The sequence below is a fragment of the Rattus norvegicus genome, chromosome 8 (assembly GCF_021556685.1).
Source record: "Rattus norvegicus strain SHRSP/BbbUtx chromosome 8, alternate assembly SHRSP_T2T, whole genome shotgun sequence".
NCBI classification, from domain to species: domain Eukaryota; kingdom Metazoa; phylum Chordata; class Mammalia; order Rodentia; family Muridae; genus Rattus; species Rattus norvegicus.
This window is the reverse complement of record NC_141541.1, coordinates 5,771,680-5,789,174: the sequence shown is the minus strand read 5'-3', so window position 1 is coordinate 5,789,174 and position 17,495 is coordinate 5,771,680.

Sequence of the window (17,495 nt, the reverse complement as noted above, 5' to 3'; positions counted from 1 at the left end):
TATTGAAAAGCAGACTCATACAAGCATGTCCCATTGGGAACTCACTGAATTCGCCTAGAAATTTTGATTCCATTCGTGAAAATTTTTCTATATCCCGAACAGTCCAATCATTACTACTGCGGCCTACTGGGAACTAACCGAATTCACCATGTTACTCAGATTCGGCTCAACAAATTTTGATAAATCTTTAAAAGTACACATCGTACAAGAGCAGGCTACTGGGAACTAACTGAATTCACAGAGAAACAGTGTTTCAGTTCGTTAAAACGTTGCTCTATCTTGAATAACAAGCTTATTACATGCGAATCCTATTGGGAACCTACTGAATTCACCATGATACTTAGATTCCGTTCCACAAAATGTTGCTCTATATTGAAAAGCAGACTCATACAAGCATGTCCCATTGGGAACTCACTGAATTCGCCTAGAAATTTTGATTCCATTCGTGAAAATTTTTCTATAACCCGAACAGTCCACTCATTACTACTGCGGCCTACTGGGAACTAACCGAATTCACCATGTTACTCAGATTCGGCTCACCAAATTTTGATAAATCTTTAAAAGTACACATCGTACAAGAGCAGGCTACTGGGAACTAACTGAATTCACAGAGAAACAGTGTTTCAGTTCGTTAAAACGTTGCTCTATCTTGAATAACAAGCTTATTACATGCGAATCCTATTGGGAACCTACTGAATTCACCATGATACTTAGATTCCGTTCCACAAAATGTTGCTCTATATTGAAAAGCAGACTCATACAATCATGTCCCATTGGGAACTCACTGAATTCGCCTAGAAATTTTGATTCCATTCGTGAAAATTTTTCTATATCCCGAACAGTCCACTCATTACTACTGCGGCCTACTGGGAACTAACCGAATTCACCATGTTACTCAGATTCGGCTCACCAAATTTTGATAAATCTTTAAAAGTACACATCGTACAAGAGCAGGCTACTGGGAACTAACTGAATTCACAGAGAAACAGTGTTTCAGTTCGTTAAAACGTTGCTCTATCTTGAATAACAACCTTATTACATGCGAATCCTATTGGGAACCTACTGAATTCACCATGATACTTAGATTCCGTTCCACAAAATGTTGCTCTATATTGAAAAGCAGACTCATACAAGCATGTCCCATTGGGAACTCACTGAATTCGCCTAGAAATTTTGATTCCATTCGTGAAAATTTTTCTATATCCCGAACAGTCCACTCATTACTACTGCGGCCTACTGGGAACTAACCGAATTCACCATGTTACTCAGATTCGGCTCACCAAATTTTGATAAATCTTTAAAAGTACACATCGTACAAGAGCAGGCTACTGGGAACTAACTGAATTCACAGAGAAACAGTGTTTCAGTTCGTTAAAACGTTGCTCTATCTTGAATAACAAGCTTATTACATGCGAATCCTATTGGGAACCTACTGAATTCACCATGATACTTAGATTCCGTTCCACAAAATGTTGCTCTATATTGAAAAGCAGACTCATACAAGCATGTCCCATTGGGAACTCACTGAATTCGCCTAGAAATTTTGATTCCATTCGTGAAAATTTTTCTATATCCCGAACAGTCCACTCATTACTACTGCGGCCTACTGGGAACTAACCGAATTCACCATGTTACTCAGATTCGGCTCACCAAATTTTGATAAATCTTTAAAAGTACACATCGTACAAGAGCAGGCTACTGGGAACTAACTGAATTCACAGAGAAACAGTGTTTCAGTTCGTTAAAACGTTGCTCTATCTTGAATAACAAGCTTATTACATGCGAATCCTATTGGGAACCTACTGAATTCACCATGATACTTAGATTCCGTTCCACAAAATGTTGCTCTATATTGAAAAGCAGACTCATACAAGCATGTCCCATTGGGAACTCACTGAATTCGCCTAGAAATTTTGATTCCATTCGTGAAAATTTTTCTATATCCCGAACAGTCCACTCATTACTACTGCGGCCTACTGGGAACTAACCGAATTCACCATGTTACTCAGATTCGGCTCACCAAATTTTGATAAATCTTTAAAAGTACACATCGTACAAGAGCAGGCTACTGGGAACTAACTGAATTCACAGAGAAACAGTGTTTCAGTTCGTTAAAACGTTGCTCTATCTTGAATAACAAGCTTATTACATGCGAATCCTATTGGGAACCTACTGAATTCACCATGATACTTAGATTCCGTTCCACAAAATGTTGCTCTATATTGAAAAGCAGACTCATACAAGCATGTCACATTGGGAACTCACTGAATTCGCCTCGAAATTTTGATTCCATTCGTGAAAATTTTTCTATATCCCGAACAGTCCAATCATTACTACTGCAGCCTACTGGGAACTAACCGAATTCACCATGTTACTCAGATTCGGCTCAACAAATTTTGATAAATCTTTAAAAGTACACATCGTACAAGAGCAGGCTACTGGGAACTAACTGAATTCACAGAGAAACAGTGTTTCAGTTCGTTAAAACGTTGCTCTATCTTGAATAACAAGCTTATTACATGCGAATCCTATTGGGAACCTACTGAATTCACCATGATACTTAGATTCCGTTCCACAAAATGTTGCTCTATATTGAAAAGCAGACTCATACAAGCATGTCCCATTGGGAACTCACTGAATTCGCCTAGAAATTTTGATTCCATTCGTGAAAATTTTTCTATAACCCGAACAGTCCACTCATTACTACTGCGGCCTACTGGGAACTAACCGAATTCACCATGTTACTCAGATTCGGCTCACCAAATTTTGATAAATCTTTAAAAGTACACATCGTACAAGAGCAGGCTACTGGGAACTAACTGAATTCACAGAGAAACAGTGTTTCAGTTCGTTAAAACGTTGCTCTATCTTGAATAACAAGCTTATTACATGCGAATCCTATTGGGAACCTACTGAATTCACCATGATACTTAGATTCCGTTCCACAAAATGTTGCTCTATATTGAAAAGCAGACTCATACAAGCATGTCCCATTGGGAACTCACTGAATTCGCCTAGAAATTTTGATTCCATTCGTGAAAATTTTTCTATAACCCGAACAGTCCACTCATTACTACTGCGGCCTACTGGGAACTAACCGAATTCACCATGTTACTCAGATTCGGCTCACCAAATTTTGATAAATCTTTAAAAGTACACATCGTACAAGAGCAGGCTACTGGGAACTAACTGAATTCACAGAGAAACAGTGTTTCAGTTCGTTAAAACGTTGCTCTATCTTGAATAACAAGCTTATTACATGCGAATCCTATTGGGAACCTACTGAATTCACCATGATACTTAGATTCCGTTCCACAAAATGTTGCTCTATATTGAAAAGCAGACTCATACAAGCATGTCCCATTGGGAACTCACTGAATTCGCCTAGAAATTTTGATTCCATTCGTGAAAATTTTTCTATATCCCGAACAGTCCACTCATTACTACTGCGGCCTACTGGGAACTAACCGAATTCACCATGTTACTCAGATTCGGCTCACCAAATTTTGATAAATCTTTAAAAGTACACATCGTACAAGAGCAGGCTACTGGGAACTAACTGAATTCACAGAGAAACAGTGTTTCAGTTCGTTAAAACGTTGCTCTATCTTGAATAACAAGCTTATTACATGCGAATCCTATTGGGAACCTACTGAATTCACCATGATACTTAGATTCCGTTCCACAAAATGTTGCTCTATATTGAAAAGCAGACTCATACAAGCATGTCCCATTGGGAACTCACTGAATTCGCCTAGAAATTTTGATTCCATTCGTGAAAATTTTTCTATATCCCGAACAGTCCACTCATTACTACTGCGGCCTACTGGGAACTAACCGAATTCACCATGTTACTCAGATTCGGCTCACCAAATTTTGATAAATCTTTAAAAGTACACATCGTACAAGAGCAGGCTACTGGGAACTAACTGAATTCACAGAGAAACAGTGTTTCAGTTCGTTAAAACGTTGCTCTATCTTGAATAACAATCTTATTACATGCGAATCCTATTGGGAACCTACTGAATTCACCATGATACTTAGATTCCGTTCCACAAAATGTTGCTCTATATTGAAAAGCAGACTCATACAAGCATGTCCCATTGGGAACTCACTGAATTCGCCTAGAAATTTTGATTCCATTCGTGAAAATTTTTCTATATCCCGAACAGTCCACTCATTATTACTGCGGCCTACTGGGAACTAACCGAATTCACCATGTTACTCAGATTCGGCTCACCAAATTTTGATAAATCTTTAAAAGTACACATCGTACAAGAGCAGGCTACTGGGAACTAACTGAATTCACGGAGAAACAGTGTTTCAGTTCGTTAAAACGTTGCTCTATCTTGAATAACAAGCTTATTACATGCGAATCCTATTGGGAACCTACTGAATTCACCATGATACTTAGATTCCGTTCCACAAAATGTTGCTCTATATTGAAAAGCAGACTCATACAAGCATGTCCCATTGGGAACTCACTGAATTCGCCTAGAAATTTTGATTCCATTCGTGAAAATTTTTCTATATCCCGAACAGTCCACTCATTACTACTGCGGCCTACTGGGAACTAACCGAATTCACCATGTTACTCAGATTCGGCTCACCAAATTTTGATAAATCTTTAAAAGTACACATCGTACAAGAGCAGGCTACTGGGAACTAACTGAATTCACGGAGAAACAGTGTTTCAGTTCGTTAAAACGTTGCTCTATCTTGAATAACAAGCTTATTACATGCGAATCCTATTGGGAACCTACTGAATTCACCATGATACTTAGATTCCGTTCCACAAAATGTTGCTCTATATTGAAAAGCAGACTCATACAAGCATGTCCCATTGGGAACTCACTGAATTCGCCTAGAAATTTTGATTCCATTCGTGAAAATTTTTCTATATCCCGAACAGTCCACTCATTACTACTGCGGCCTACTGGGAACTAACCGAATTCACCATGTTACTCAGATTCGGTTCACCAAATTTTGATAAATCTTCAAAAGTACACATCGTACAAGAGCAGGCTACTGGGAACTAACTGAATTCACGGAGAAACAGTGTTTCAGTTCGTTAAAACGTTGCTCTATCTTGAATAACAAGCTTATTACATGCGAATCCTATTGGGAACCTACTGAATTCACCATGATACTTAGATTCCGTTCCACAAAATGTTGCTCTATATTGAAAAGCAGACTCATACAAGCATGTCCCATTGGGAACTCACTGAATTCGCCTAGAAATTTTGATTCCATTCGTGAAAATTTTTCTATATCCCGAACAGTCCACTCATTACTACTGCAGCCTACTGGGAACTAACCGAATTCACCATGTTACTCAGATTCGGCTCACCAAATTTTGATAAATCTTTAAAAGTACACATCGTACAAGAGAAGGCTACTGGGAACTAACTGAATTCACAGAGAAACAGTGTTTCAGTTCGTTAAAACGTTGCTCTATCTTGAATAACAAGCTTATTACATGCGAATCCTATTGGGAACCTACTGAATTCACCATGATACTTAGATTCCGTTCCACAAAATGTTGCTCTATATTGAAAAGCAGACTCATACAAGCATGTCCCATTGGGAACTCACTGAATTCGCCTAGAAATTTTGATTCCATTCGTGAAAATTTTTCTATATCCCGAACAGTCCACTCATTACTACTGCGGCCTACTGGGAACTAACCGAATTCACCATGTTACTCAGATTCGGCTCACCAAATTTTGATAAATCTTTAAAAGTACACATCGTACAAGAGCAGGCTACTGGGAACTAACTGAATTCACGGAGAAACAGTGTTTCAGTTCGTTAAAACGTTGCTCTATCTTGAATAACAAGCTTATTACATGCGAATCCTATTGGGAACCTACTGAATTCACCATGATACTTAGATTCCGTTCCACAAAATGTTGCTCTATATTGAAAAGCAGACTCATACAAGCATGTCCCATTGGGAACTCACTGAATTCGCCTAGAAATTTTGATTCCATTCGTGAAAATTTTTCTATATCCCGAACAGTCCACTCATTACTACTGCGGCCTACTGGGAACTAACCGAATTCACCATGTTACTCAGATTCGGCTCACCAAATTTTGATAAATCTTTAAAAGTACACATCGTACAAGAGCAGGCTACTGGGAACTAACTGAATTCACGGAGAAACAGTGTTTCAGTTCGTTAAAACGTTGCTCTATCTTGAATAACAAGCTTATTACATGCGAATCCTATTGGGAAGCTACTGAATTCACCATGATACTTAGATTCCGTTCCACAAAATGTTGCTCTATATTGAAAAGCAGACTCATACAAGCATGTCCCATTGGGAACTCACTGAATTCGCCTAGAAATTTTGATTCCATTCGTGAAAATTTTTCTATATCCCGAACAGTCCACTCATTACTACTGCGGCCTACTGGGAACTAACCGAATTCACCATGTTACTCAGATTCGGCTCACCAAATTTTGATAAATCTTTAAAAGTACACATCGTACAAGAGCAGGCTACTGGGAACTAACTGAATTCACAGAGAAACAGTGTTTCAGTTCGTTAAAACGTTGCTCTATCTTGAATAACAAGCTTATTACATGCGAATCCTATTGGGACCCTACTGAATTCACCATGATACTTAGATTCCGTTCCACAAAATGTTGCTCTATATTGAAAAGCAGACTCATACAAGCATGTCCCATTGGGAACTCACTGAATTCGCCTAGAAATTTTGATTCCATTCGTGAAAATTTTTCTATATCCCGAACAGTCCACTCATTACTACTGCGGCCTACTGGGAACTAACCGAATTCACCATGTTACTCAGATTCGGCTCACCAAATTTTGATAAATCTTTAAAAGTACACATCGTACAAGAGCAGGCTACTGGGAACTAACTGAATTCACAGAGAAACAGTGTTTCAGTTCGTTAAAACGTTGCTCTATCTTGAATAACAAGCTTATTACATGCGAATCCTATTGGGAACCTACTGAATTCACCATGATACTTAGATTCCGTTCCACAAAATGTTGCTCTATATTGAAAAGCAGACTCATACAAGCATGTCCCATTGGGAACTCACTGAATTCGCCTAGAAATTTTGATTCCATTCGTGAAAATTTTTCTATATCCCGAACAGTCCACTCATTACTACTGCGGCCTACTGGGAACTAACCGAATTCACCATGTTACTCAGATTCGGCTCACCAAATTTTGATAAATCTTTAAAAGTACACATCGTACAAGAGCAGGCTACTGGGAACTAACTGAATTCACAGAGAAACAGTGTTTCAGTTCGTTAAAACGTTGCTCTATCTTGAATAACAAGCTTATTACATGCGAATCCTATTGGGAACCTACTGAATTCACCATGATACTTAGATTCCGTTCCACAAAATGTTGCTCTATATTGAAAAGCAGACTCATACAAGCATGTCCCATTGGGAACTCACTGAATTCGCCTAGAAATTTTGATTCCATTCGTGAAAATTTTTCTATATCCCGAACAGTCCACTCATTACTACTGCGGCCTACTGGGAACTAACCGAATTCACCATGTTACTCAGATTCGGCTCACCAAATTTTGATAAATCTTTAAAAGTACACATCGTACAAGAGCAGGCTACTGGGAACTAACTGAATTCACAGAGAAACAGTGTTTCAGTTCGTTAAAACGTTGCTCTATCTTGAATAACAAGCTTATTACATGCGAATCCTATTGGGAACCTACTGAATTCACCATGATACTTAGATTCCGTTCCACAAAATGTTGCTCTATATTGAAAAGCAGACTCATACAAGCATGTCCCATTGGGAACTCACTGAATTCGCCTAGAAATTTTGATTCCATTCGTGAAAATTTTTCTATATCCCGAACAGTCCACTCATTACTACTGCGGCCTACTGGGAACTAACCGAATTCACCATGTTACTCAGATTCGGCTCACCAAATTTTGATAAATCTTTAAAAGTACACATCGTACAAGAGCAGGCTACTGGGAACTAACTGAATTCACAGAGAAACAGTGTTTCAGTTCGTTAAAACGTTGCTCTATCTTGAATAACAATCTTATTACATGCGAATCCTATTGGGAACCTACTGAATTCACCATGATACTTAGATTCCGTTCCACAAAATGTTGCTCTATATTGAAAAGCAGACTCATACAAGCATGTCCCATTGGGAACTCACTGAATTCGCCTAGAAATTTTGATTCCATTCGTGAAAATTTTTCTATATCCCGAACAGTCCACTCATTATTACTGCGGCCTACTGGGAACTAACCGAATTCACCATGTTACTCAGATTCGGCTCACCAAATTTTGATAAATCTTTAAAAGTACACATCGTACAAGAGCAGGCTACTGGGAACTAACTGAATTCACGGAGAAACAGTGTTTCAGTTCGTTAAAACGTTGCTCTATCTTGAATAACAAGCTTATTACATGCGAATCCTATTGGGAACCTACTGAATTCACCATGATACTTAGATTCCGTTCCACAAAATGTTGCTCTATATTGAAAAGCAGACTCATACAAGCATGTCCCATTGGGAACTCACTGAATTCGCCTAGAAATTTTGATTCCATTCGTGAAAATTTTTCTATATCCCGAACAGTCCACTCATTACTACTGCGGCCTACTGGGAACTAACCGAATTCACCATGTTACTCAGATTCGGCTCACCAAATTTTGATAAATCTTTAAAAGTACACATCGTACAAGAGCAGGCTACTGGGAACTAACTGAATTCACGGAGAAACAGTGTTTCAGTTCGTTAAAACGTTGCTCTATCTTGAATAACAAGCTTATTACATGCGAATCCTATTGGGAACCTACTGAATTCACCATGATACTTAGATTCCGTTCCACAAAATGTTGCTCTATATTGAAAAGCAGACTCATACAAGCATGTCCCATTGGGAACTCACTGAATTCGCCTAGAAATTTTGATTCCATTCGTGAAAATTTTTCTATATCCCGAACAGTCCACTCATTACTACTGCGGCCTACTGGGAACTAACCGAATTCACCATGTTACTCAGATTCGGTTCACCAAATTTTGATAAATCTTCAAAAGTACACATCGTACAAGAGCAGGCTACTGGGAACTAACTGAATTCACGGAGAAACAGTGTTTCAGTTCGTTAAAACGTTGCTCTATCTTGAATAACAAGCTTATTACATGCGAATCCTATTGGGAACCTACTGAATTCACCATGATACTTAGATTCCGTTCCACAAAATGTTGCTCTATATTGAAAAGCAGACTCATACAAGCATGTCCCATTGGGAACTCACTGAATTCGCCTAGAAATTTTGATTCCATTCGTGAAAATTTTTCTATATCCCGAACAGTCCACTCATTACTACTGCGGCCTACTGGGAACTAACCGAATTCACCATGTTACTCAGATTCGGCTCACCAAATTTTGATAAATCTTTAAAAGTACACATCGTACAAGAGCAGGCTACTGGGAACTAACTGAATTCACGGAGAAACAGTGTTTCAGTTCGTTAAAACGTTGCTCTATCTTGAATAACAAGCTTATTACATGCGAATCCTATTGGGAAGCTACTGAATTCACCATGATACTTAGATTCCGTTCCACAAAATGTTGCTCTATATTGAAAAGCAGACTCATACAAGCATGTCCCATTGGGAACTCACTGAATTCGCCTAGAAATTTTGATTCCATTCGTGAAAATTTTTCTATATCCCGAACAGTCCACTCATTACTACTGCGGCCTACTGGGAACTAACCGAATTCACCATGTTACTCAGATTCGGCTCACCAAATTTTGATAAATCTTTAAAAGTACACATCGTACAAGAGCAGGCTACTGGGAACTAACTGAATTCACAGAGAAACAGTGTTTCAGTTCGTTAAAACGTTGCTCTATCTTGAATAACAAGCTTATTACATGCGAATCCTATTGGGACCCTACTGAATTCACCATGATACTTAGATTCCGTTCCACAAAATGTTGCTCTATATTGAAAAGCAGACTCATACAAGCATGTCCCATTGGGAACTCACTGAATTCGCCTAGAAATTTTGATTCCATTCGTGAAAATTTTTCTATATCCCGAACAGTCCACTCATTACTACTGCGGCCTACTGGGAACTAACCGAATTCACCATGTTACTCAGATTCGGCTCACCAAATTTTGATAAATCTTTAAAAGTACACATCGTACAAGAGCAGGCTACTGGGAACTAACTGAATTCACAGAGAAACAGTGTTTCAGTTCGTTAAAACGTTGCTCTATCTTGAATAACAAGCTTATTACATGCGAATCCTATTGGGAACCTACTGAATTCACCATGATACTTAGATTCCGTTCCACAAAATGTTGCTCTATATTGAAAAGCAGACTCATACAAGCATGTCCCATTGGGAACTCACTGAATTCGCCTAGAAATTTTGATTCCATTCGTGAAAATTTTTCTATATCCCGAACAGTCCACTCATTACTACTGCGGCCTACTGGGAACTAACCGAATTCACCATGTTACTCAGATTCGGCTCACCAAATTTTGATAAATCTTTAAAAGTACACATCGTACAAGAGCAGGCTACTGGGAACTAACTGAATTCACAGAGAAACAGTGTTTCAGTTCGTTAAAACGTTGCTCTATCTTGAATAACAAGCTTATTACATGCGAATCCTATTGGGAACCTACTGAATTCACCATGATACTTAGATTCCGTTCCACAAAATGTTGCTCTATATTGAAAAGCAGACTCATACAAGCATGTCCCATTGGGAACTCACTGAATTCGCCTAGAAATTTTGATTCCATTCGTGAAAATTTTTCTATATCCCGAACAGTCCACTCATTACTACTGCGGCCTACTGGGAACTAACCGAATTCACCATGTTACTCAGATTCGGCTCACCAAATTTTGATAAATCTTTAAAAGTACACATCGTACAAGAGCAGGCTACTGGGAACTAACTGAATTCACAGAGAAACAGTGTTTCAGTTCGTTAAAACGTTGCTCTATCTTGAATAACAAGCTTATTACATGCGAATCCTATTGGGAACCTACTGAATTCACCATGATACTTAGATTCCGTTCCACAAAATGTTGCTCTATATTGAAAAGCAGACTCATACAAGCATGTCCCATTGGGAACTCACTGAATTCGCCTAGAAATTTTGATTCCATTCGTGAAAATTTTTCTATATCCCGAACAGTCCACTCATTACTACTGCGGCCTACTGGGAACTAACCGAATTCACCATGTTACTCAGATTCGGCTCACCAAATTTTGATAAATCTTTAAAAGTACACATCGTACAAGAGCAGGCTACTGGGAACTAACTGAATTCACAGAGAAACAGTGTTTCAGTTCGTTAAAACGTTGCTCTATCTTGAATAACAATCTTATTACATGCGAATCCTATTGGGAACCTACTGAATTCACCATGATACTTAGATTCCGTTCCACAAAATGTTGCTCTATATTGAAAAGCAGACTCATACAAGCATGTCCCATTGGGAACTCACTGAATTCGCCTAGAAATTTTGATTCCATTCGTGAAAATTTTTCTATATCCCGAACAGTCCACTCATTATTACTGCGGCCTACTGGGAACTAACCGAATTCACCATGTTACTCAGATTCGGCTCACCAAATTTTGATAAATCTTTAAAAGTACACATCGTACAAGAGCAGGCTACTGGGAACTAACTGAATTCACGGAGAAACAGTGTTTCAGTTCGTTAAAACGTTGCTCTATCTTGAATAACAAGCTTATTACATGCGAATCCTATTGGGAACCTACTGAATTCACCATGATACTTAGATTCCGTTCCACAAAATGTTGCTCTATATTGAAAAGCAGACTCATACAAGCATGTCCCATTGGGAACTCACTGAATTCGCCTAGAAATTTTGATTCCATTCGTGAAAATTTTTCTATATCCCGAACAGTCCACTCATTACTACTGCGGCCTACTGGGAACTAACCGAATTCACCATGTTACTCAGATTCGGCTCACCAAATTTTGATAAATCTTTAAAAGTACACATCGTACAAGAGCAGGCTACTGGGAACTAACTGAATTCACGGAGAAACAGTGTTTCAGTTCGTTAAAACGTTGCTCTATCTTGAATAACAAGCTTATTACATGCGAATCCTATTGGGAACCTACTGAATTCACCATGATACTTAGATTCCGTTCCACAAAATGTTGCTCTATATTGAAAAGCAGACTCATACAAGCATGTCCCATTGGGAACTCACTGAATTCGCCTAGAAATTTTGATTCCATTCGTGAAAATTTTTCTATATCCCGAACAGTCCACTCATTACTACTGCGGCCTACTGGGAACTAACCGAATTCACCATGTTACTCAGATTCGGTTCACCAAATTTTGATAAATCTTCAAAAGTACACATCGTACAAGAGCAGGCTACTGGGAACTAACTGAATTCACGGAGAAACAGTGTTTCAGTTCGTTAAAACGTTGCTCTATCTTGAATAACAAGCTTATTACATGCGAATCCTATTGGGAACCTACTGAATTCACCATGATACTTAGATTCCGTTCCACAAAATGTTGCTCTATATTGAAAAGCAGACTCATACAAGCATGTCCCATTGGGAACTCACTGAATTCGCCTAGAAATTTTGATTCCATTCGTGAAAATTTTTCTATATCCCGAACAGTCCACTCATTACTACTGCAGCCTACTGGGAACTAACCGAATTCACCATGTTACTCAGATTCGGCTCACCAAATTTTGATAAATCTTTAAAAGTACACATCGTACAAGAGCAGGCTACTGGGAACTAACTGAATTCACAGAGAAACAGTGTTTCAGTTCGTTAAAACGTTGCTCTATCTTGAATAACAAGCTTATTACATGCGAATCCTATTGGGAACCTACTGAATTCACCATGATACTTAGATTCCGTTCCACAAAATGTTGCTCTATATTGAAAAGCAGACTCATACAAGCATGTCCCATTGGGAACTCACTGAATTCGCCTAGAAATTTTGATTCCATTCGTGAAAATTTTTCTATATCCCGAACAGTCCACTCATTACTACTGCGGCCTACTGGGAACTAACCGAATTCACCATGTTACTCAGATTCGGCTCACCAAATTTTGATAAATCTTTAAAAGTACACATCGTACAAGAGCAGGCTACTGGGAACTAACTGAATTCACGGAGAAACAGTGTTTCAGTTCGTTAAAACGTTGCTCTATCTTGAATAACAAGCTTATTACATGCGAATCCTATTGGGAACCTACTGAATTCACCATGATACTTAGATTCCGTTCCACAAAATGTTGCTCTATATTGAAAAGCAGACTCATACAAGCATGTCCCATTGGGAACTCACTGAATTCGCCTAGAAATTTTGATTCCATTCGTGAAAATTTTTCTATATCCCGAACAGTCCACTCATTACTACTGCGGCCTACTGGGAACTAACCGAATTCACCATGTTACTCAGATTCGGCTCACCAAATTTTGATAAATCTTTAAAAGTACACATCGTACAAGAGCAGGCTACTGGGAACTAACTGAATTCACGGAGAAACAGTGTTTCAGTTCGTTAAAACGTTGCTCTATCTTGAATAACAAGCTTATTACATGCGAATCCTATTGGGAAGCTACTGAATTCACCATGATACTTAGATTCCGTTCCACAAAATGTTGCTCTATATTGAAAAGCAGACTCATACAAGCATGTCCCATTGGGAACTCACTGAATTCGCCTAGAAATTTTGATTCCATTCGTGAAAATTTTTCTATATCCCGAACAGTCCACTCATTACTACTGCGGCCTACTGGGAACTAACCGAATTCACCATGTTACTCAGATTCGGCTCACCAAATTTTGATAAATCTTTAAAAGTACACATCGTACAAGAGCAGGCTACTGGGAACTAACTGAATTCACAGAGAAACAGTGTTTCAGTTCGTTAAAACGTTGCTCTATCTTGAATAACAAGCTTATTACATGCGAATCCTATTGGGACCCTACTGAATTCACCATGATACTTAGATTCCGTTCCACAAAATGTTGCTCTATATTGAAAAGCAGACTCATACAAGCATGTCCCATTGGGAACTCACTGAATTCGCCTAGAAATTTTGATTCCATTCGTGAAAATTTTTCTATATCCCGAACAGTCCACTCATTACTACTGCGGCCTACTGGGAACTAACCGAATTCACCATGTTACTCAGATTCGGCTCACCAAATTTTGATAAATCTTTAAAAGTACACATCGTACAAGAGCAGGCTACTGGGAACTAACTGAATTCACAGAGAAACAGTGTTTCAGTTCGTTAAAACGTTGCTCTATCTTGAATAACAAGCTTATTACATGCGAATCCTATTGGGAACCTACTGAATTCACCATGATACTTAGATTCCGTTCCACAAAATGTTGCTCTATATTGAAAAGCAGACTCATACAAGAATGTCCCATTGGGATCTCACTGAATTCGCCTAGAAATTTTGATTCCATTCGTGAAAATTTTTCTATATCCCGAACAGTCCACTCATTACTACTGCGGCCTACTGGGAACTAACCGAATTCACCATGTTACTCAGATTCGGCTCACCAAATTTTGATAAATCTTTAAAAGTACACATCGTACAAGAGCAGGCTACTGGGAACTAACTGAATTCACAGAGAAACAGTGTTTCAGTTCGTTAAAACTTTGCTCTATCTTGAATAACAAGCTTATTACATGCGAATCCTATTGGGAACCTACTGAATTCACCATGATACTTAGATTCCGTTCCACAAAATGTTGCTCTATATTGAAAAGCAGACTCATACAAGCATGTCCCATTGGGAACTCACTGAATTCGCCTAGAAATTTTGATTCCATTCGTGAAAATTTTTCTATATCCCGAACAGTCCACTCATTACTACTGCGGCCTACTGGGAACTAACCGAATTCACCATGTTACTCAGATTCGGCTCACCAAATTTTGATAAATCTTTAAAAGTACACATCGTACAAGAGCAAGCTACTGGGAACTAACTGAATTCACAGAGAAACAGTGTTTCAGTTCGTTAAAACGTTGCTCTATCTTGAATAACAAGCTTATTACATGCGAATCCTATTGGGAACCTACTGAATTCACCATGATACTTAGATTCCGTTCCACAAAATGTTGCTCTATATTGAAAAGCAGACTCATACAAGCATGTCCCATTGGGATCTCACTGAATTCGCCTAGAAATTTTGATTCCATTCGTGAAAATTTTTCTATATCCCGAACAGTCCACTCATTACTACTGCGGCCTACTGGGAACTAACCGAATTCACCATGTTACTCGGATTCGGCTCACCAAATTTTGATAAATCTTTAAAAGTACACATCGTACAAGAGCAGGCTACTGGGAACTAATTGAATTCACAGAGAAACAGTGTTTCAGTTCTTTAAAACGTTGCTCTATCTTGAATAACAAGCTTATTACATGCGAATCCTATTGGGAACCTACTGAATTCACCATGATACTTAGATTCCGTTCCACAAAATGTTGCTCTATATTGAAAAGCAGACTCATACAAGCATGTCCCATTGGGAACTCACTGAATTCGCCTAGAAATTTTGATTCCATTCGTGAAAATTTTTCTATATCCCGAACAGTCCACTCATTACTACTGCGGCCTACTGGGAAGTAACCGAATTCACCATGTTACTCAGATTCGGCTCACCAAATTTTGATAAATCTTTAAAAGTACACATCGTACAAGAGCAAGCTACTGGGAACTAACTGAATTCACAGAGAAACAGTGTTTCAGTTCGTTGAAACGTTGCTCTATCTTGAATAACAAGCTTATTACATGCGAATCCTATTGGGAACCTACTGAATTCACCATGATACTTAGATTCCGTTCCACAAAATGTTGCTCTATATTGAAAAGCAGACTCATACAAGCATGTCCCATTGGGATCTCACTGAATTCGCCTAGAAATTTTGATTCCATTCGTGAAAATTTTTCTATATCCCGAACAGTCCACTCATTACTACTGCGGCCTACTGGGAACTAACCGAATTCACCATGTTACTCAGATTCGGCTCACCAAATTTTGATAAATCTTTAAAAGTACACATCGTACAAGAGCAGGCTACTGGGAACTAACTGAATTCACAGAGAAACAGTGTTTTAGTTCGTTAAAACTTTGCTCTATCTTGAATAACATGCTTATTACATGCGAATCCTATTGGGAACCTACTGAATTCACCATGATACTTAGATTCCGTTCCACAAAATGTTGCTCTATATTGAAAAGCAGACTCATACAAGCATGTCCCATTGGGAACTCACTGAATTCGCCTAGAAATTTTGATTCCATTCGTGAAAATTTTTCTATATCCCGAACAGTCCACTCATTACTACTGCGGCCTACTGGGAACTAACCGAATTCACCATGTTACTCAGATTCGGCTCACCAAATTTTGATAAATCTTTAAAAGTACACATCGTACAAGAGCAGGCTACTGGGAACTAACTGAATTCACAGAGAAACAGTGTTTCAGTTCGTTAAAACGTTGCTCTATCTTGAATAACAAGCTTATTACATGCGAATCCTATTGGGAACCTACTGAATTCACCATGATACTTAGATTCCGTTCCACAAAATGTTGCTCTATATTGAAAAGCAGACTCATACAAGCATGTCCCATTGGGAACTCACTGAATTCGCCTAGAAATTTTGATTCCATTCGTGAAAATTTTTCTATATCCCGAACAGTCCACTCATTACTACTGCGGCCTACTGGGAACTAACCGAATTCACCATGTTACTCAGATTCGGCTCACCAAATTTTGATAAATCTTTAAAAGTACACATCGTACAAGAGCAGGCTACTGGGAACTAACTGAATTCACAGAGAAACAGTGTTTCAGTTCGTTAAAACGTTGCTCTATCTTGAATAACAAGCTTATTACATGCGAATCCTATTGGGAACCTACTGAATTCACCATGATACTTAGATTCCGTTCCACAAAATGTTGCTCTATATTGAAAAGCAGACTCATACAAGCATGTCCCATTGGGAACTCACTGAATTCGCCTAGAAATTTTGATTCCATTCGTGAAAATTTTTCTATATCCCGAACAGTCCACTCATTACTACTGCGGCCTACTGGGAACTAACCGAATTCACCATGTTACTCAGATTCGGCTCACCAAATTTTGATAAATCTTTAAAAGTACACATCGTACAAGAGCAGGCTACTGGGAACTAACTGAATTCACAGAGAAACAGTGTTTCAGTTCGTTAAAACGTTGCTCTATCTTGAATAACAAGCTTATTACATGCGAATCCTATTGGGAACCTACTGAATTCACCATGATACTTAGATTCCGTTCCACAAAATGTTGCTCTATATTGAAAAGCAGACTCATACAAGCATGTCCCATTGGGAACTCACTGAATTCGCCTAGAAATTTTGATTCCATTCGTGAAAATTTTTCTATATCCCGAACAGTCC